We start from the raw sequence: 21,510 nt of genomic DNA, 5'->3' as shown, positions 1-21,510 counted from the left end.
AAAAAAAGGAATCCCTCATTAGAAGGACCCTACACACACTATATTAGATTGTAGATCGAGTTCCTTCTCTTTCATATCTTAATACATATAAAGTACATATAAATAAATTGTTATTGAATGTTAACAATTGCATAACTTAAATTGCAAGGCTAAAGTTGTCCTTATTAGGATGAATTCAAAGGCAATCATAATACTCTAAAACATACGCACCATGAGGAGGGTCTTCACGAATATCTGAAGTCCAGATAGGACATTCTGAAGTGCACACTTATATCCGGCATAATATGAAGTTATGAACTGAGGTATCTATCAGCTCTTTGAACACTAACTTACAAGCCCGGATTTGGCAATTTGCTTCTTCCCATACACCTCTCAATCCACAAGTGCATAATGGTTATTCCTCCTGCTGCAAAAAAACATAATTATAAGACTGGATCATAACCAAAGTTTTAAGTAGACAAGAGAGACGACACAAATTAATTAAGCAGTAAATACAGACTAAACTACTTAATTAGCAGAATGGACGAAAGCTCAAAGAAAGCTAGCTCTGGAGAATCGATCAGAACAAAGAAAGCTCAAAGAGATCAGAAAGAAGATTGCCTATAATTGAAGAGATCAGAAAGAAGAGTACCTGGTTTGAAGAAGTCACTTGGGATTGGATTCCCCGTATAGCGAATAAGCTAGGCTGCTCATGTTGCAGCTTCGCTAGCCTCTAGGATTGTGGGTCTTCATAGCCACCACCTCCCTTGACCTTGGTTCTCCGTAATGACGGTCTCCCTTGCCCTCCAGAGCGGTAGTTGAAGGAGACGGGTACGTGGTCGGGGTTCTGTCCCCAGCTTTTGGTTCTTTCCCATTTTCTTTCTCCGTCTGAGTTAGGAGCTGATGCTGTTCTTTCCTTGTGTTTCTTTTGCCTATAGGCTTTGCTGTATCTATTGCCTCTGGGCTTGGCCGGTCTTGCCGTCTTGGCTCTTAATGGAAGTTATTTCATTTCCCAAAAGAAAGCTCAAAGAGCTATAGACAACCAACAATCCAATTATACATGCTTCTAGCTTAGGAGTAATGCCGTAGGCTCTATCCTGGGTCACTGGGTAACGTGGAGTTAAAATAGTTTATAACTCCTCAGTACTATACTACTACGTACACAATACTTAAGCAGCTCTAATGAAGCTCGATTCCATTGTATCCACGCATGAGTCACATTCACTGTATCAAACATTACAAAAATGAATTATTCACAGTACTACTACTCAATCACTAAGTAAATATTGCCTCATTGTTAACTTGTTACTTTCCTCACAAACAAATCTTTTAACTTTCAAGATACTCAAATTCATCATCAAGAGACATATAATATATCGCTAATCAAGAATTAATGCTCATCAAAATAAGGTAGGATCGACTGATGAAACTATACATGAATTTGTTTTATATATCAAATTGATCCTACCTTTCGATGAGGCAACATGGAGAGGTCGAAAGCATGGAGATCATCTTTCGGAACTCTTCCGCACCATCTTACTGAAGACTTCCAGATAACCCCATTCATAATGTGGCTACAGCCATGTTAGTGCGTTGATGTTTACTAATTGATGCAAGTATATGTACGAGTGCTACATATCATATATTTACCGGGAAACTATTCACTAATACGATTGTCTAGAAACGCTTCTCATTGGTCCCGACAAATTTACAGTACGTACATCTGCTTAGTTTGAATCTTGATGATGAATAAAGTTGAAAGCTTGTAACAAAAAAAAAAGAATAAACTTGAAAGCTTCGTTTGCTGGGAAAGTGACCAGTAGGTACTGGAGTTATTGAGTAGTTGCTGCTGTCATTCACTTTGATACTGTTTGATATAGTGAATGTGACTCATGCATCAACGTACAATAATGGACCTGTGTATATAGTAGGGATAATGACCACTTACCCATAGAATACCAAATACCACCCCATACACTCCACCAACTTATTTTCAACCCCAATCACACAAAAGTTTTCTCTTTTTCTCTCAACTATTCTTTTCACTTAATGTTTATACCATTAGTACCCTTCTCTCTCTCCAATTCTTGTTGTTTTTACTATTACTTTACCTTGTGATGAAACGTGGTGGGCCCATCTTGAACTTATTTGTCTAGATATAATTACAGCTAAAATGCATCCTCTATATTCGAAGGTAAACAGTTAGTTTTACAATTCATAATTTCGATCGTTGACAGACTTGAATTACATGCTATTTGTAAAAACACTAGCAAAGAATTGAAAAAAGAAAGAGAAAAGTTGAAAAAATTGAAAGACTATAGAGAAAGTCTTAACAGAGAAACTCCCAACTATTGGGATATTATTTATAGACTCCAAACTAGGATCTATAAATTAGAAGAAAATATTGATAATCTTTTATATGTACTTGAAAAGGAACAAAGACCTCTTGACTACCTGAGCATTGGTTAGATCCGCAAATCACTGGTATCAGAGCTTGCAAAAGGCTCAAAAAGGGGAATCCCCAATGGGGACAATGTCTGAATTAATATTAGAGAAGTTGAATTCTCTATTAATATCCTCTGATGAGAAACATCAGACCCTGTTACAAGAAATATCTAGATCTCAAGATCATCTAGATAATTTACCTGATATAATCGCTCGATTGGAAAAATTGGAGCAAAAAATGGATTATATCAAAGAACTTCCAAAAACGGAAGAAGAAAGACTAACAAGTGTTAGTAGAAAAATCAATGAACAGCAAAAAACGCTGAATTCTATGAAAGATATACTGAAGGACAAGAAAGTGCCTACAGTAAAACCAAAAAAAACTAATGGATTTAAACCATTAGAAAGACCAGACAAGAATCCTGTTCCAAACATGATTTTTCTGGATCCATCAACTAGTTCTACTAGTATTCGGTATGAAAATCCGAAAGAAAACCGAGATGTTAACATGCTAAGCATCTTTGGGAAAAAGAAAGGAGTACAACTCCTAAATGCTGAAGAATTTGAATACAACGAAATTGAACAGGAGGTAAAAAACTCCTCAATTCCAAAATTAGATTTTAAACAAATCTATAAAAGGGGAACGTTTGATCTGATGGATAGCCATCATTTTAAACTACTGGAAATTACAACCCCTGCCACTTCAGGAGGAGAAACTGATCTATTAATGATCACCCCTGCAGAAGTTGCCAGAGCTAAGGCAAAAAAATACCAATTTATGCATATTGGAGCAGTCCAAGTAGGCATAAATCTGCTAGCTCGAGAAGGCATAAACTGTTCAGTTCTATGTGTCTTACAAGACAATAGACTAAACGATTTTCAAGCTAGTCTGTTGGGAACCCTTGAAGCATCTTTATGTGAACAAGTAGCATATTTTAATTGCTTCCCAAACTTCACTACCAGCTTGAAAGATGCTGCTCACTGTCTAAGACTGAGAGTCAAGACAGATGGCATATCCATGAAAGAAGATATGCAAGAACTTGCAATAGTATACAGAATATACTATAGGTTGATGAGCACTACTGTAGCTCCTAAGACACGGATAACAAATATCCCAGGTCTTACTACTGGATTTCTCACCAATCAGAAGAACCATTCACAACAAATTCACAGAGTTACTTGGAAAGAAGTGACTTTTCCCATTGAATGGAAACTATCTGGTCCGAAAAAACCACCAGAAAGTGCGAAGGCAAAAGTCTATGAAAGCAGAAAGACTGGAGAAATCAGTCTCAATTTTGACAATCACAGAAAAAGTGATGTCGGTCCTGAGAACATCAGGATAAACAAAAATCTGCTCAGAAGAAGCTATAGTACTAAAGAAGCTAGTACTAGTGGAACAAAACCTATAGTTGAAGAGCCAATATCTGAAGAAGAACTAGAAGCTGATCTAAACAGACCAGTTAATATGCTTAGAGCACAAAAGCTCTATGATCTCTATAAAGAAGCAGATTCCTGCGAAAATCCTGAACGATTAGAAAAACTAATCGAAGAAATGAAAAAATTCAAACCAGGAAAGGAAAGAAAACTCCTTCCCTATCAGGATATTGAAATGGAAGAAGGAGGTAGCTCCAGTTCCAAAACAGTTATCAGTAGAGAAAAGGGAAAAATCAAACTCCCTGTTCAGAAGGCTCCTACGGGCAGGAATGGAGAAAGGAATTCTCAAAGATTTGTCCCAGAGGACAAGATTCCCAGAGTACCAATTTCTAACTATGGTATCTGGCTAGATCTAGACAAAGCTCTAAACAAGAGGAAAACTCTTGACCTATGGGTAGACAGCCTGATGATGGCTTCTGCTCTTACCCTCGGAAAATTTGAAGCTCCTGATCTTCAGATGTACTTTGAAACTACTCTCACTGGAGTAGCTAAGAAGTATTACTTCTCCTTCAAGGAAACTGCCAGAGGCAAAGAATGGCTGGAAGAGATCAGAACTTCGAAATCTCCGTATGATTTTGCAGCACCTCTGTATGATCAGTTCTGTGGAGATCTTTCAAATTTCAGTGAAAAGGCTAAAGAAACGGCCAAATCAAATATCCATGCACTAAAGATTTGTGACACGAGATAATTTGAAGAATACTTGAATGAATTTCAAGAATATTACTGTACAATTGGTGAACTAGAGAATACTGATCTAGTCAACCTATTGCATAGAAAACTCCCTGAACCATGGAGAACAGCTGTAAGAGAAAGCATAGCTGAAAAACCAATTGAAAGATTTTCAGTTGGAGGAATTGCCGACAGAATCCGGCAATTACTGAAAGAACAATGCAAAGCCAATCTTAGAGCAAAGATGGCCAAGAAACAACTCAGAGGAGTTGAAAATTTCTGCTATGGAATATTGGATATACCCACAAACTGGGGATGTCATGAATCCAAGTTCCACAGAAAAAGAAAAGAAAAATATTACCCCAAAAGATTCAACAAGGGTAATAAGAAAAGAGATTGGAAATTTAAGACAAGTTCCAATTACAAGAAACAACAGGAGGAAAATCCTAAAAAGAAATTCTTCAAGAAAAAGAAGAATACTCATCAGCATAAGCAACAACCCAGCAAAAAAGCTTGCAGATGTTGGTTATGTAAAGCTGAAGGGCACTATGCCAATGAATGCCCGGAAAAGGGTAAAAGATCTACTAAGGCTCTTTTTAACGAATATGAGCATATAGTAGAATCAGCAAACATGAAGGGCTACGAAATAGCCTATTCTGATGATGAAGAGGACGACAGGTCAGTATACTCTGCCTGGTCTGAAGATGAAGAAGAAGATTCATCTGAGTCTGAGACAGATTCTGAAGTAGAGTACTTCGAATCCAGGCAAATGAATGTTTTGAAAATCAAAAACTGGGAAGAAAACAAGACAGAATCCTTAATGTCTTCTTATCAGGTGAACCCTGGTACATTTGTTTGTGACTACTGCCTATGTCACGAGAAGGATGGTTTCCCTATGTTTTGTGAAGAGTCAAAAAAGACTTATCACAAAGAATGCTTCATAGCTGAAGCAAGAAGAAAAACCAAGAATGGCCTTGTCAGCCAGTTGGTTGAACAAGAATATGAAGAATACTTCTCTGAGAAAAAAGAGAAAGAAGTAGAAACTTTGTTCCAAAAAATAATGGAACCCTCTTCCTCGAAAAAAGAAGAAATCATCGATGAAGAAAAAATCGATGAAGATATTGAACTGGTTGAAATACCAGAAAATGTAGAACTAGTGAAACCACCAGAAACTGTTCATCTCTTAGAAAGACAAGAAGCAGATACTGAAAAATGGGATCTACTTGGCCAACCCTCTGGCAAGTTCGATTACAAAGTCAGATATGACTCTCCGTCATGGTTCAATAATCCAGACAGCAAAGAGATAATTCCTACAGACTAGGATGATACAAAGCCTTCTAGTTTTGATAAATCACCCACTCAGGAAAATGTTCCAGAAGAATGCAAACCATTCATTCCAAAGGAACAAGCTCAAGAAAATGAGCTTCAACAATCGAAAGCCGTCTCTACTAGTAGATACAGCAACTACATAGAGATTGGACTAAAATTCCCTGATCATAAAAAATATCATCTACATGCTTTTGTAGACAATGGATCAGGATTTACTGTTGCAAAGAGATTTGCAATTCCAGAAGAACTCTGGAAAGAAGATAAGAAAAGATCTGCTACTGGTGTAACTTTTGACGGAAGTCACCTCACCATGAATAAAGTAGCAAAAAATGTTCATATTACCATCGGTGGAGGAACATTTATCATCCACAATGTCTGGCAATCTGAAGGCCAAGGCTCAGATTTCTTGTTGGGAAATGATTTTATTCTCCAACAGAGATTTATTCAGGATGAAGAAGCAATAGGCTTCAGAAAAGGAGAACGGGTGTTCTGGGCAGATCGGCTTACTCAAGCCAAAAGTGTAGTGGGTCCCAACTTCACTACCCAATATCAGAGATCGCAACAAAATAGTGGTGCTCTTACCCCCTACAAACCCAAATTTGAACCCATACTCCAAATCAAACAACAACAAGAATTGCTTGTTGAAGAATCTTCTGAAGAAGAAGAAGAAACTAGTGAAGAAGAAGAAGCTAGTTTCATCCATGCGCATAATCTCAAGCACTTTCAGAATAAGCTTGAGTCTCAGAAAATTCCCACTCTTGAAAAAATCAAGAAACTACTTGAAGAAAACATCGACACAGATCCTCAGAAGTTTTGGGAAAAAGACCCAGTGGTCTGTGAATTAAGACTACATGACATGAATGCTATCACTACTACAATTTGGGCCATAGGGCGCCGACACAGCCCACCAATATGTTTCGGTGTTCTTTCGATATTGGTTTATCACCGTTATGTTAGATCGGTGAGTTTGTGCAGAGACAGCACCGATCATTAGTGGCCCAAATGTAGTTTTGATTAAATAATTTCAAAGTTTTCTCAGAGGCCATACTATTTTGTGTCCATATTTACAATCCAGCCACTATGTCACATCCGCTGTCAGCAAAACAATGCTTTTTACGTGGGTTGGCAGGAAAACCAACTAACATTACTTCAAATAAAAAAAAAACAAACCCACCTTTACCTTCACGGCTTCACAGCCTTCACTATCCTTATTGCACAGCTCTTCTCTCTCTCTCTCTCTCTCTCTCTCTCTCCCTCTAGCCTGTTCACTCGTTCATCTACTTCTCTAACTCTCGTCGCCGATTTTCCATAACATGGTCATCGCCCATGATCGTTTTTGCCTCTTGAAAATAGATGGGTTTATGTCCTCCTCCAAACAAATCACACCAAAATTGGGTTTAGATCTGCCGATTTTTTTAAATTGAAGCCTTACATGAATTTTCATTTGTTTTTAATAATTTATCTTGCTCCCATGATCATTTTCCAGGTGAATTAACATTTCAGCACATAGTTTCATTGTCAAAAGTTAATATATTTACTTAATCTTTTCTTTCTTATACTGTATACATGTTCTTCTTGGCAATTATTTAAGGAACATTGGGAGTTTGACTTATTTTTTCTTTCTAATTTTTATTTTTGGAATTCTATGTTGTTAGGTTGTTTTGGTATAGATCTGGGGAAGATTCTGACCTCATACTTGTGGCATTGGAGCTTCAGCAAGGTTGCACAGGTACTCTCATTATACTTGTGGCATTGGTATAAATCTAATGCTAAAATGTCTTATGTACGTTTGAAGAGAAAATATAAACATAAAAATGATAACTTGCGGTTCTATTGTAGCATGATATTTCATAAAGATTGGAAATATAGGTGTGTCTATGTTTGTTTTGATGAACTTTGTCATTCTCTGTTAAATATGTTTGAAATTTTGATAGATTTTATTTTATTGCAGCTGTTTAATTTATTATGTTTATGCAAGTTATTAGAGTGCCTTGATTACTAAAAACATAACAAAAACAGTCTATATTGGCCACTATTATGATTGAAAGAAAAAGATATGCATACATCAGTTATAAGCAAAGCCTCACCTCTGAGGTTAACAAAGAAACTAGAGACCTAAAACATAAATTGGCATCGGTATATCTATGTTATCCAGAAACAGTCTACCTTTGCTATCAATATTCAATCATGCTGGTAACTATTTGCCCTTTTTTTTTCTTTCTCTAATCCTGCAATCCTTATTGTTTGTCCTGAGTTTGCATCCATTATGTATTTCATTTTTATCCAGAATCCCCCAAACCTTAGTTTGGCAATGGTTTTTCATTGAATTTTATCCTCATTTACATTGTCTTCTATCCATGTTGTTTCTGAAACTGTTCATCATGTGTGAGGGAGGAAGTTATCAATAGTCTTGGCCAGAAAGACTATTGGCCATCCCCAAGTGGTATAGCTTTTGAAGTGAATTAATTTAAGCTGATTAGTAGATTTATGAAATATTTAAAATGCTAGTACGCGGAACTTGAATAGAAAGCTGGTACAAGCTGACCATAGGAATATAATCAATTTTGAAGGAGAACATAACTATTGAGTTGGATAATTCTGTTGCATGTAGGTAACCATGGTTGAAGCTAAGTGCGTCAAAAGTTTACGTGCTGTATTTAAAGAGGTATGATGCTAACTATCGAGTGTTGATATAGTGAATAATGCCCTTAACAACTCCAATTTTATCATGTGCAATGTATATTGTGAGACCTCTAGCAATTGATATTAGAAGTAAAACTTGCTGACACATGAAAGATAATACACAATTCTACAGGAATGGAATTTATTTTGGTGATTGATAAGTGTGGTAATAAAGTCAAGTTAAGAAACAATGCACCTTTGAACTTGTCGGATTCTCAATATTTTGCAACTTTGTGTATGTTGTTGGACTGTCAATTGTAAAACTAGGGAAAATGATTCTTTCTCCTTTTGATTTCTCCATAATCATCTCAGAACTTATTGATTTGATATATTTAAAAATGAACTGATTTGTGTGATTTTTGCACAGGATTTTGCGATTATTGTCCTCACCAATCCCACCAATCCAGACTGCAATCCACCAAATCAGAGGTGCATCATTATAGACATTTTACAGTTACACAGTCTTTCTCAACAGGTTGTATAGGTAGTTTACGTATTAATTTAAGAAAATTTTGGTTATTTAGATAGATTTGGACTCTCAGAGTGTTCTGTTATGATGTATACACACTTAAATAAAGAGTATATATTGAAATCATTTTTACTGTGCTCATATTTATCTCTAAATGGATGTATATTCTTTTCATTATAATTACCTTTTTTTTTTTTAATTGAATGGGTGTATTTTGATTTATATAATTTGTTTAGTGAAGTACGTAGCCTATAGCTAAGAGCACCAAAACATTTGGTGCTTATTTTTAGAAACAACCCAACAAGTTTTGCCACCGTTCTAATAGTGTGAAAGAGGGAAGGAGTAGTTGACAGTATAGTGGGCCCGAAGTAGACTTTGGCAGCCTTTCCCATGATTAGAAACTGAGGCACCGTTGTATGAATTGGTGTATTATGTTACATTAGAAACTGGGGTAAAGACCACTGACATCAAAAGGGTGGCTGCATAGTGGCTAATATGATAAACAGTGTCAATTGTAGCCAACTCACACCAATAATGGATGGTGTCCTATAGCCAGATTTCTAGTAGTGTATCTGTCATGTCAAAGCCATTCCTCAGTACAAAGAGGAAGATCAAAAAGAATTCAGAAAGGATATTGAAGATCTCCTGAACAAGAGATTAATTCAACATTCCACTAGCCCTCATCATGCTCCAGCATTCTACGTAAGAAACCATGCAGAAACGCTAAGAGGAAAAGCTAGAATGGTGATTGACTACAGAGATGTCAACAAGAAGACCGTCAAAGATGGTTATCAAATAGCTCAAGTAAGAGTGTTGATCAACCAGCTCAGAGGAGCTAAAGTCTTTTCAAAATTCGATGCGAAGTCGGGTTTTTGGCAGGTCAAAATGCATCCTGAGAGTATACCTCTCACTGCATTTGGAACACCACAAGGACATTACGAATGGTTAGTAATGCCTTTTGGTCTAAAGCAAGCTCCCTCAATCTTCCAGAGAAAGATGGACAACATCTTCAAGCATGTAGCGGAGTTCTGCGTCGTCTACATAGATGACATTCTGGTCTTCTCCAAAACCAGAGAAGAACACATGAAACACCTCCATGAGGTGGTAAAGCTGATAGTTCAGCATGGAATTATCCTAGGAGAAAAGAAAATCTTCTTTATCCTTGATGAAGTTGATTTCCTAGGAATAAATATAAAAAATGGAGTGATAAAACTTCAACCTCATATCCTTGAGAAGATCTGGAAATTCCCAGATAGAATCCCTGATGCAAAGAGTCTAGAGAGATTCCTTGGTGTCATAAATTATGGAAGAGATTTCATCCCTAAAATCTCAGGGTTAACAACAATGTTATCTCCTAAGACGAGTTCCAAAAGAAAATGGAACTTCACAGAAGATGATGAAAAAACAGTGAAGCAGATAAAAAATCTCTGCAAAAACCTTCCTCCTCTGCAACAACCAGAAGAGAATGATGAGATTATCCTCCAGACAGATGCGAGTGATAATTACTGGTCCGGTGTTGTTTTGGCGAAAGCGCCTGGAACTAATATTGAAAAAATCTGTAAATTTTGTAGCGGCAAGTTCAGCCCTGCAGAACTGAATTATCCCACAGGGGAAAAAGAAATTTTGGCTGTTAAGAAAACAATTTTAAATTCTCCAGCTTTTCTTGGAAAAACCTTTACTGTTCGCACCGATTGTGCTAGGGTAAAGAATTTTAAAAATTTCAAATTAGATAAAGCTGCTGACAGAGGAAGATTAGCAAACTGGCAATTATTTCTTAACCAATATGATTATGTTGTTGAATTAATTGCAGGAAACAAGAACTATCTTCCAGACGCCTTAACAAGAGAATTAGCCATGTTCAACAGAAGAGATGAAGACGACGAAGGTCGCAATCCCAGAAGTAGAAGGTCTGGGAAAGAACATGAAGACAATGAGGATCCCAAAGAAAAAATCCTCAAAAGATTCCTGCTAGGTCCAAAAGGACTAGCCACAACTGATCAATCCCAGGTTAAAGGATTGGCTAGCCCGTCTCAAACGGCAGACGGTAAAGGCTCATCAAGACCATTGACGGCTGTTGCTTTGCCAAAAAGCAAACCTACTCCAACTGGAGTAATAAATGTCTTTAACTATGAACTTCGAACTTTCGACACTCCTGTGTTCAGAACTGGCAGGAGACTTGCTTACAACCAGAAGGCAATTCTGGATAACCTTCTATTTGCCTTTCAGGAAAGAAGCAGTGGTCTAATGTTTCCAGCTCTCTTTGCCTTAGCTGAGGAACTCTATGAAAACGGCAGGCCACAGTTTGAAGAAATACAGCGGAGTGCTGTCAAGAAAGAAAAAATTAACTTCCTTGAAAATCCAGAAAGTGCTAGGGTCCCTATCATGACTCTCAATGAATCAGATTGGCACGACTTCCACAATCTGATAGGAAGGCACAATTCAGAAGACCTAGTACCACCAACCCTCTTCATTGTCTCAGGATCATATGTTGGAAGATACTTGGTAAATGTTCAGAGTGAACATCCTCAAGAACACAAGCTTTGGCTTGTTGAAAATGGTTTTGTCCATAACCTGTGGACTAAAACTAATGATGATCTAAAAGGTTTGCCACCCATCATCGTCAATACAGTCAAGAATGTCAGAAAAACTGATGGCATACTCCGACTAAAGTTTAGATCTACTCCCCCAGAATGGATCAGAAAGGCAAATGGCGCGGTTGAATACATTTCTCCATATCATTATGTGAGAATCATTCAAAGAAAATATCTACAACCTGCCTGTGTTGGGTACAATGGCCAACCAAATTCAAGCATCCCATGGATGAAGGCAATGGCCCTGGAATATATAAAGAAGATCATCTCTGAAGACATTAGCAATACCTTCCTGGCAGCAGGAGAAAAAACTATTATCACTGCCTATGATCATCCTGACGTAGTCAGCAGTGACCTATTCCTATCTCTCACCAGAAAAGAGATAGACTCAACTATGGCATGCATGCAGTGGATAGAACGACTTGAAAATGACAACCACTATAAGATGTATGTTGATACAGACGTTGAAGATAATGCCACAACAGATAGAATGACCCAAGCTGACAACAACTCTTTTGTCTTAGGCCACAATTCTGAAACAGACGAGAACATGTGAAGCAGCAGGTGTAGAAAAACACCGAAAGTACTTTTGGACTCTTCCCAAAAGCTACTTTTGCTTTTCAAAAAGGAAAGGTGAAAAACATTTCACCCAAAGGGAACCTGCCTTTTCCTTGTCCGACCTCCACCAACAGGAGCACTCAGGAAAGCAGGAAATCACGGAGTTGTTCTGTACATTTTATGTTTTGAATTCCAGTTTGAAGTCTGCTCCCTATATAAGGAGCTTTAGTTTCATTTGTGAAGGTATCGAAAAATCCCGACACATCAAAAACTTCCACCATCTGTAAAATAGCTTAAGAACTTGAGCAGAAGAGTCTTCTCTCAAGAAGTAGCAGTGTGATCTTTCTTTCCTGTCTAATGTGCTTCTATTTACAAGTAAGTACTGTAATCATTCTCATGGATAGCTAAACAGCTTTTTAGCTGTTTACCTGAGAATGAGGCTCTGAATTCTTGGCTTGTAATTATGTTTAAATAAATATTTTCAGTGTGCTCATCCACTTCGTCACGTCGTTTTTACAAATTATATGTTGTTATTAATTATGTTTTTGCCTTTATCCTATAAAACCTGTAAGTACAGAGTTTCTGTTTCTTAGGAAGATTTGCCTCAGCTTAGGATAAAAACAAACAGCAGTGATTCCGCCTGTTAAAGTAACCGTTAGGCAGGGAGCCGTTAGGTGAAAAACTTAGGCATGTTGAAGGCTAGTTTTGTTTTTTTTCAAAAGTTTGAACAGATTTTTCAAAAGGAAAAGTGATTTTGGACCCAAAAGTCAGCATAGGATATCTTTGGCACTACCCTAAAAGAAACTACCTTTAGGAGTCTTTTCCCCTAAAGTTTGTGTATCTGGGCAAAATACCAACTTGGTTGATTGAATGGGCAAAATACATCTTGTTTTTGGGCAAACGGGCTTAACCCCTATATAGTACTCACGAGGCGTTACTAGCAGTCGGTAAGTTTAATTAGAGATTAACAATGTATAACTATTTTTCCTCCACATTTAACCCCGTGTCACCCCCAAAGAGAGGCATCGCTCTCAAAGCTAGAACTGGAGTAATTAAGAGCCTCTAAAATAACCATAATTTCTACGCACGAAACATATAGCACACTATTTTTTAGTTAATAGTGAATTGAGCAATGATGCATGTTCCTTCATTTATATATCAGTGGTAAGTTCCAAATCTAAGTAACTCTAATGCGTTAAACTGCGAATCGATGATGACTTTTATGCATAGTTCTATCTGTATAATACTCCAATTCTGAGATTAGTTATTTACTGAGACCCCTTTGTCTTAAGTAAAATTTGGAAGTCTGAACTTGTTCAAAGCCGTGGTAAGCAAGGCAAAGATCGACCACTTTCCTTCACTCTGAATGTGTTTTCTGCAGAAGAAACGAAAATGCTGGGTTGATCAATGAGATGAACAAGAGACGCGGTGGGCTGGTGGCTTATCCAATACGTTTGGCTACTTTGTCGTATTGTGGCAATAGACTAATCAGTCCCCCTGATTTTTTACCTTAACGGCCACCTCTTTCACTCCTAACGACCGTCCATTTGGAAATTACTAAATGCCCCTATTTTGACTCATTGTGTGGCTCTGCTTACGCCACGTATGCCCTTGTCAGTGGCTGTAACCTACGGCCTGCGCATTCCAGCCTCCTACGGAAACAAGATGTCGAACAGTCCACTAAAATGAACAATCATGACCACTTCACAAGTAAATAAATATACCAACCACACAATAATAAACTGACTGTTTTGGTTGTATAGTAAATCCCAAAATACAACCAAACACGCTAAAATGCTAGTCTAAAAGCATACCAGCAATGGACCAATTTATAATCTGGTGCCAGACATGCAGTTCTTGGTTCTGAGTAAAATGTCTCCACTATATAGCCAACGATCTTTATCAATTGTCGACATCCTTGCATTATTTAAGTAACCTACAATGTCAATGGCGAACAAATGTATATGATTCCCGTATACATGGAATTTGCACAATGTTTTCTTAAATTTGAATTCAGAAATACATTGTAAGCTTCATAAGCAAAAAGCTGAAAGCATTATATGGGATAATCGATATCACCTAACCAGAAAAGAACTTTCAATTATAGAAGAGAGCTTCATAGCCTGCCTATGGGAAAGTAAATTTTGACACACACCATAACATACCTCAGCGAAACCAATAGTCTTCTTAGCACTTGCTTGCCCAAATCACACCCCATGAGTCTGCAAACATTTCAACCTATGTTAGAGTACTGAACCATTTCCAATTGAGCTACGACATTTTTGGAAAAGGTGAAAACAATAATGCAGAATACTATTTCCCAATAACATGTATAAATATTGCATTCCAAAATAGAAAAACACAATTAAGCCAATTATCTAATCAAAATATTTCACCTTTATTCCAGAATCTGAAACCATTATTGTCAATGAGAAACCAAGTTAACCAACCATACATTTCCATAACACTTCACAAAAAGCTCAATATGCTCATCATTTCAAATGCAATCCCTAAATAACATGATTCCTAATACAACAACAAAGTCTCACCATTCAGATTTGGCTTGCCATGCATCAAGTGGTAAACAATGACCAAGCAATTGCCGGACGGCGACTGCCTCGGAGGTGCTTTTATCTGCCAACCTCAAGCATTTGGACCGTATATCTCTGACTGCCCACCTAATCTACAATAAACACCTCTAAATTGAGACCACCTATCAATGTTAATCCTCAATTTTTACTACTTGATGCAAGTATTCCTCATTGATATTCATGAATTGGCCAAAATTGTCGCTAATACATCTATACCTTCCAATCATAAAATCTTTAATTTTGGCACTGAAAAATATATATATATATATATATATATATATATATATATATATATATATATATAATACAAGAAGTTGCATTTATAGGTCCAATATTGCTACTATATACACATTACCATGTTTTCATAACTTCGTTTCAGAGCAAGTCCACCGGTTCCTCTTTGACCGGGCAAAGCATGGATTTGGTGAGGTGGTGACCGGGCACACCCAAAAACACTCCTCCACCGGGCCTAATTTGACCAGCCAAAACTTGGCTTTTGATGACCCAATCGAAGAAAAAGGGCAAAGCCCTGACTAATTTCTTGACCAGTCGAAGGAAACGCCCAGCTGCCACGTCGGAAGTGAAGAGAACGTGGCTGACGTCAGAGTTGGACGCGCAGAGACAGACGCGGAGAAAAAAGAGGGAGACTGGAGCGCACGGACGAATGAGGAAGCTCCAGCTGGCAACCGCGTCTGCATCTTTTTTGTCGCCTAGCGACAGTGAGTGGGACACGTGGCATGCAGCCGTTGTAGGAGAGGAAAATTTGAAACCAACGGTCCTTTAATCTGGGCCGTTGGTTTCAATTAATGTTAAGATCCGACGGTCATGGAATTAATATGCATATATTGGGTTGTAATGGCAAGAAAAAAATGAATAGTAAAAATCGATGAACAGTGAAAAGTGAACAGTCTTGACTGGTCAAGAAAAAAACGGATGGAAACCCATGTCTAGTGGCAGTGAACAGTAACTTGACTGGTCGACGCCTCGACTTTTCGACCTTGACATTTCTTGACTACGGGTGAACTTGCTCTCAATAGTGGAATGTCATTGAGCATATGTTTTCCTCAAAAGTATCAATTTTACTGATCACTCTTCTGTCTCATGTCTTCCAACTTGTTTATCACTACAGTTTTTGGAGCTACGGTTAACTATTTGGGGCACAATGGTTTTACTGTTTTAGTAAGGAAGAAGTTTCCTGCCAATGCGAAGTATCAGGTCAACGTGAAAAATTTATTGATCAAATTAATAGTGTCAAGTGGAATTACAGGAATCAAAGCTGCAACCACATCTGGATCTGCACATGGATACAAAAAAGGTTGAGTTTTGTTGTATATGGACTAGCAGTGTTGGAATCATAGAAGTGATATAACTAAACCACTTTGGAATCATCACGGATGCAATTGAAAAGAGTAGTTGGAGCTGTCCTCTAAGGTTCTAAAGAATGGAGCTATAATTTGGTACAACGAGTCTCTTAAAATACTCGAATTAAAGTAAAGTAGGCACTGGGTGATGATAAAGATGAAAGCTTCAGTTGTGGGAAACTTGGAGTGATTGAGTACTTGAGTAGTAGTTGCTCATTTGCTCCATGATTGCACAATTATCGACCTGTGTATGTAGTACTTATGCATGAGGCGTTACTAGCACTCAGCAAGTTTAATTAGTGATAAACTATGCATAACTATTTTAACTCCATATGTACCAGTGACACCCTTTAAGAGAGGCATCACTTCTAAAGCTAGAACTGGAATAATCAAGAGCCTCTAAAGTAACCATAATTTCTATGCACCAAACATATAGCACACGATTTTTTAGTTAAGAGTGAATTGAAGTATTGAACACTGCCGCTGCCTGCACGTTCCTTCATTTGTATATCAGGGGTAAGTTCCAAATCTTAGTAACTCCAATGGGTTAAACCTTTTTTTTTTTTTTTCTTACGCGCACAACAATGGGTTAAACTTCGAATCGATGATAACTTAGTAAATTTTGTAGATAGTTCAATTCTTTGACTTCTTTCCTTTATATAGTACTCCAATTCTGAGATTTGTTAATTTCTTTTAAAAAGTAGTTGCTGCATGCCTGAGCAATTAAATAAGCATTTGAGAGTGAGACCCCTTTATCTCAAGTAAAGTGTGGAAGTGTGACTTATTCAAAGCCTTGGTAACCAAGGCTGAGAAGTGGAGAGCAAGCTTAGCTTTCTTGGTGAGCAAGGCAGATGTCGGTCATCAGTGGCAACTCCACTTGATGATTATTTTATGTGAAAATATAATGCTAAATTAAGTTGAAAAGAGACGGAAACTCCATTATATAAACCTGAGTTTGAAGAAGCCCAAACCGTCTGCAAAGAGGCATCAATGAAATAATGAATGCTCTCCTTTTATATATGTTTCTCCTCCATTTCTCTCTCTTTTCTTCTTTTTCCCCCAAATTTTTTTCTTTTTAATTGACATCTTTGTAGAGTGTAGAGGATTGAACGATGATGATAACAATTTGGTTCGCTCGTCGTACGTAATGGCACAATTGCCTTGTCGAAATTGCAGAATGCTTCTGAGTTCTCTATTTCTTACTCTACAGTTTGATCCTAATATGATTTCTTTCTTTTTAGTAAATGTTATGTGAAGTCCCCAAATTGTCAAATTCTTTTCACTATTAACTACGATTTGTTAAACAATTCTTCTTTCTTTTCCCTCAAAGTTTTCAGTTGTTTTAATTAGTCACAAGTGAAAATTACACACAAGTGATCTTTTGAAATTTTAATTAATCATAAGGCCACTTAATTTTTCTTGTACGCATAAGCCATAAGGCCACTTGTATTCACAAATTATTTCATTATTGACAATTTTACCCTCCACTTAAGAGACCAAATTTTATTAACCTTACATCGATCTCTCTCTACCCGATCACAGTCTCTCTCTCCTCGACCACAGATATTCACGTCTTTGGGCTCCGCCTCCGATTCCGGCGACCACCGGCATGGCGCTCTCTCTCTCCTCAATCACAGATCACGTCTTGGTCTCCACCTCCAATTTCATAGACCACCGGCACGGTGCTTTCTCTCTCACACTCTCTCCTCGATCACAGATCTTCACGGCGCCGGCATGATGGTTCACCGAGAAAATGGTGAATGTGATGCTCCGATCTGGTGCGCTTCGAACAGCCCTGCGCGGTGGCTCTCGGTCCTCTGCTCCGCCCAAGCGGCCCTTCTCCTCCACCGCCGGCCACAACTATGCTTGTAATTTCCAATCTCTCTCTCTCCCTTTCCCAGTCACAGCTTCACACGCACATATACATGCTCATTTGAATTTGATATTGGGCGAGTTTGATGTTATTTGTATTTTGGAATTTTGTGAATCTCAGTTAAATTTTCGTCTGGAGCTATGATGCATATTAGGGTCTTCTCTCCAATTTGTTTGATACGCATAGAGTGAGAATGTTGGGTAATTATAATTAAATTTGGGGATCTTATCGACACATTGATTGGAAGTCTAGACTATGATAGAATTGAAAACTCTTTTCTCTGTTTACTGCATTATTTGAATTGGTTCTGTTCTACTGTTATCATTAGGATAGAGATGCTTTTGATAGTTACTATCTTATTTCCTAATTGTGATGAATGATTTTCTTGTCAGATGACTACTACAATTGCCATCGAGGATGTGAGAAGGGAAGTCAAGATATTGAAAGCTTTGACCGGGCATAGCAATCTAGTACAATTTTATGATGCATTCGAAGACCATGATAATGTCTAAGTAGTTATGGAGTATTTCAGTCAGAAAAAGCCTCAAGCCTATTGCAAACCACCGGTTGTTGTTAAGCCGAACTGGAATCCCAGAGGCAAGCCTTGTTCAAGCAAAGTCAGATCAAGTTTTGGGAGAAAATGTGTTTATTTTGTTTTTAAATTAGCAAATTGTGTTGAATTTGTAGATAAGGAGCAGATGAGGATAGTGAAGGAGGCATTGCACTTGTCTACGGTTCCCTCTAGTGTTACGTGCCGCGAAGTGGAGCAGAAGAGGGTTCTGGAGTTCTGCAAGTCATGCATAGAGCAAGAGAAGGCTCATGGATACAGTTTTTGTATTACAATTTGGTAATTCCTATGGATTTTATGGCTTACTCTAGTGAATGATGCTCATGGATACAAGTTATGTTGATGGATTATGATATGTGCAATACATGCAAGGTTGAGCATTGCAAGCCTTCAACATTGTAAATTTATAGTTGTTTTAATGTTTCATAGTAGTTTTTGTGTTGGTTGGTAATAGCTTTTTCAGTCATTGATAGTAGCTTTGTTAGTCTCTGGTAGTAGTTTTTTCAATCTTGCGAATAAATTTTGTTTTGCATGGTACTAGTTTTTGGTGTTGCTATGAGTAGCTTTTAGTGATGGTTAAATTAGCTTTTGGTGTTGGTGAGAGTAGCTTTTTTGATATTGGTGACAGTAGTTTTTGTTTCTGGTGACAGTAGTTTCTGTTGCTGGTGAGAGTAACTTTTGTTTCTGATGTTTGGCTGAATGATTGTTGGTTTCAGGAGAAAATTTGAAGCCAAAATGATGAAGGATTAAGTTTGCTCTATTTTCATTTTTATATTATTGGGGAAACAGGGTAATGCGAGCAAGTGTTGGAAGTTTCAAGCCCTGTAGGAGAAAGATAATAGTAGTGAATGTTCAAATAACTTCTCAAAATGAGAGGTGAAAGAGATGTGGTCTTCGAAGTACTGGGGATGTCTATAATGGAGACTTTAAGGACCACAAGCATTTGAGACCCTGGGACCTAGTGGTGAAGAGTGTTGAAAGAAGACAGTAAGGCTCAGTTTGATTCATTCGTGGTTAAGTAGCTTCAAATTCCTCGTGGTGTGGCAAGGAGGTTGGAAGGGATGGTGGGAAGAGGTGTCTGAAGGCAAGAAAGATCACTTGGTTCAGGTGACTCGAATTAAGGAGAAAAAGGAAGTTTCAGAGTGGGAAACTTAGCTTAGTAATAGAAATGGGAGACTTAGCTTAGTAATAGAAACTTCGATTTGGGAATGGGCTTCATGAAAATGGTTGGCATCCCAAGTATTCCTAGAGGTTCAGGTTGGAGCCCATGGACAGGTATCCCTTAAACGATGTTTTTGCTTTTGTTGTTTGGCGTTGGAAAATGGGAAAAAAAATGAGGTTTTGGGAAGAACATTGGTTGGGGGAAGCAACCTTTTGTGTTCTTTATCTCATGACCTCATCTCTATTTTCTTTCCGAATAGCATAATTTGTGGATTCCTAGTTTCTGTGTCGATTGAAGTAATCATAAATAAGGAGGTAGGGGAGCTTATAGCAATTTGTTAAAAAAGGAGAGCGGGGAGGTTGTTTGTGTTCTACAGTTCTGCTTGTCGAATCCTAGTTTCTATTTTGCTTGTTTCAGATACACTATTAATAGATAGCACGGAAGTTCGAGTCTGTTCAGTAGCTTCTTTTATGGCAATGTTTCTTCAAGGACACTAGCTAGTGTGAGCTTAATTGAAACTCTGCTAGGGAGTTGATCGAGTTTTTCGGAGGTGAGAAAAGGGGCGTGGTTTTGAAGAGACGTGCTACGTTGGCAATGTTCTGGGTATTGAGGGTTTCGGATATTCTTAAGGGTGGGGAGGTAGAACACCTATGTGTATTGTTTGTTGTCCAACAAATAACTGCAATATTTCTCGGTCAATTAAGTGCTTGCTAGTTATTCTTCTTTGCCTTTGGTGATGTTGTTCTAGAAATTTTTTCAGTGGTTGGCCAGATAATCCGAGTTTGGAAGGCGATATGGTTTATTTTCTTGAATGGGTAAGAACTTTGTTTTTGTGCCCCCACCATAAGAACTATTCAGATTTTCACTTTGACATGTTCATCAATGGTTCATGGTTCATGATTCTACCCTAAACAATCTTCTGTTGGAATTGAGCATCTCCTTAAGCTTGTAAACATTTTATATATCTTCAGCATTGTTTTGGCTCTCATAATTCTACGATACTAATGTATTCTTCCTCCTTGGGCTTGCAACTTGCTTGAAAACAAACCTGATGTTGAACTAGTTGACTCTAGATTATCTGAATTCAATGAGGAAGAAGCAAGACGAACGACCAATGCAGGACTTTTGTGCACTCGATCATCACCAATCCTACAACCACCGTCTTGTTGGTCCGAATGCGTTCTGGAGATATCGAAGTGATGCCTGCTACTTCAAAGCCCGGTTACATGATCGACCACTGGAAGTACTGTCACCAGTCTATATATCAACTGATCGATATGTCAACTAGAGGAATTCACTTCAGCTTTTACAACTCATCGGCAAATACAAGTTGATGATGATGCAGGGATACTTCAGATGCCACTGTTCCCATACTAAGAAAATACAAATGGTGATACTAGATGAGAATTTTGAAAGAATCGAATAACTGATCCACCCTAGTGATTGATTTTGTTTATTTTTTCTGGGGTTAGGAAGGAGGGAGTATAAACAGATCGACAACTTTTGATTCTTGATCATGTATGTATTTGCAGCAATTGAACCTATAGGCTATGAATGGGACTGCTCCAAATATGCCTTCCTTCAGATTTATCAGATTCCTCTTTTCGGTATATTGGGAAGAAAAAAAAACATTCAGAAACAAATAGAACTGCCTAATTGAACCTATAGGCTATGAATGGGACTGCTCCAAATATGCCTTCCTTCAGATTCCACCAGATGCCTCTTTCAGGTATATTGGAGAAAGAAAAAAAAAAGCACTCGATCAGAAACAAATATCACTGCGTAACTTGTTTTTGGAA

The 21,510-nt window shown here is 37.8% G+C and overlaps 2 long non-coding RNA genes across 3 annotated transcripts; one reads left to right on the top strand and one right to left on the bottom strand.

Moving 5' to 3' along the window:
- Positions 1-13,254: 13,254 nt before the first annotated feature.
- Positions 13,255-14,958, bottom strand: LOC133728573 (uncharacterized). The gene is made up of 4 exons (XR_009855916.1): positions 14,706-14,958; positions 14,322-14,378; positions 13,971-14,092; positions 13,255-13,836 (listed from the first exon to the last, which is right to left on the bottom strand). It is a non-coding gene; the product is annotated as an uncharacterized LOC133728573 (long non-coding RNA).
- A 2,134-nt stretch (positions 14,959-17,092) lies between these two features.
- On the top strand, positions 17,093-21,301 carry LOC133731912 (uncharacterized). Of its 2 annotated transcripts, XR_009856851.1 has the most exons (4): positions 17,093-17,976; positions 18,374-18,828; positions 19,266-19,824; positions 20,472-21,301. It is a non-coding gene; the product is annotated as an uncharacterized LOC133731912 (long non-coding RNA). The 2 variants fall into 2 exon arrangements; XR_009856850.1 differs by having other exon boundaries at positions 19,266-21,301.
- Positions 21,302-21,510: the final 209 nt, after the last annotated feature.

The sequence above is a fragment of the Rosa rugosa genome, chromosome 2 (genome assembly GCF_958449725.1).
Source record: "Rosa rugosa chromosome 2, drRosRugo1.1, whole genome shotgun sequence".
In the NCBI taxonomy this organism is placed as follows: domain Eukaryota; kingdom Viridiplantae; phylum Streptophyta; class Magnoliopsida; order Rosales; family Rosaceae; genus Rosa; species Rosa rugosa.
Note: the sequence above shows the minus strand (reverse complement) of the source record. Positions and strands in the feature narration are given on the sequence as shown.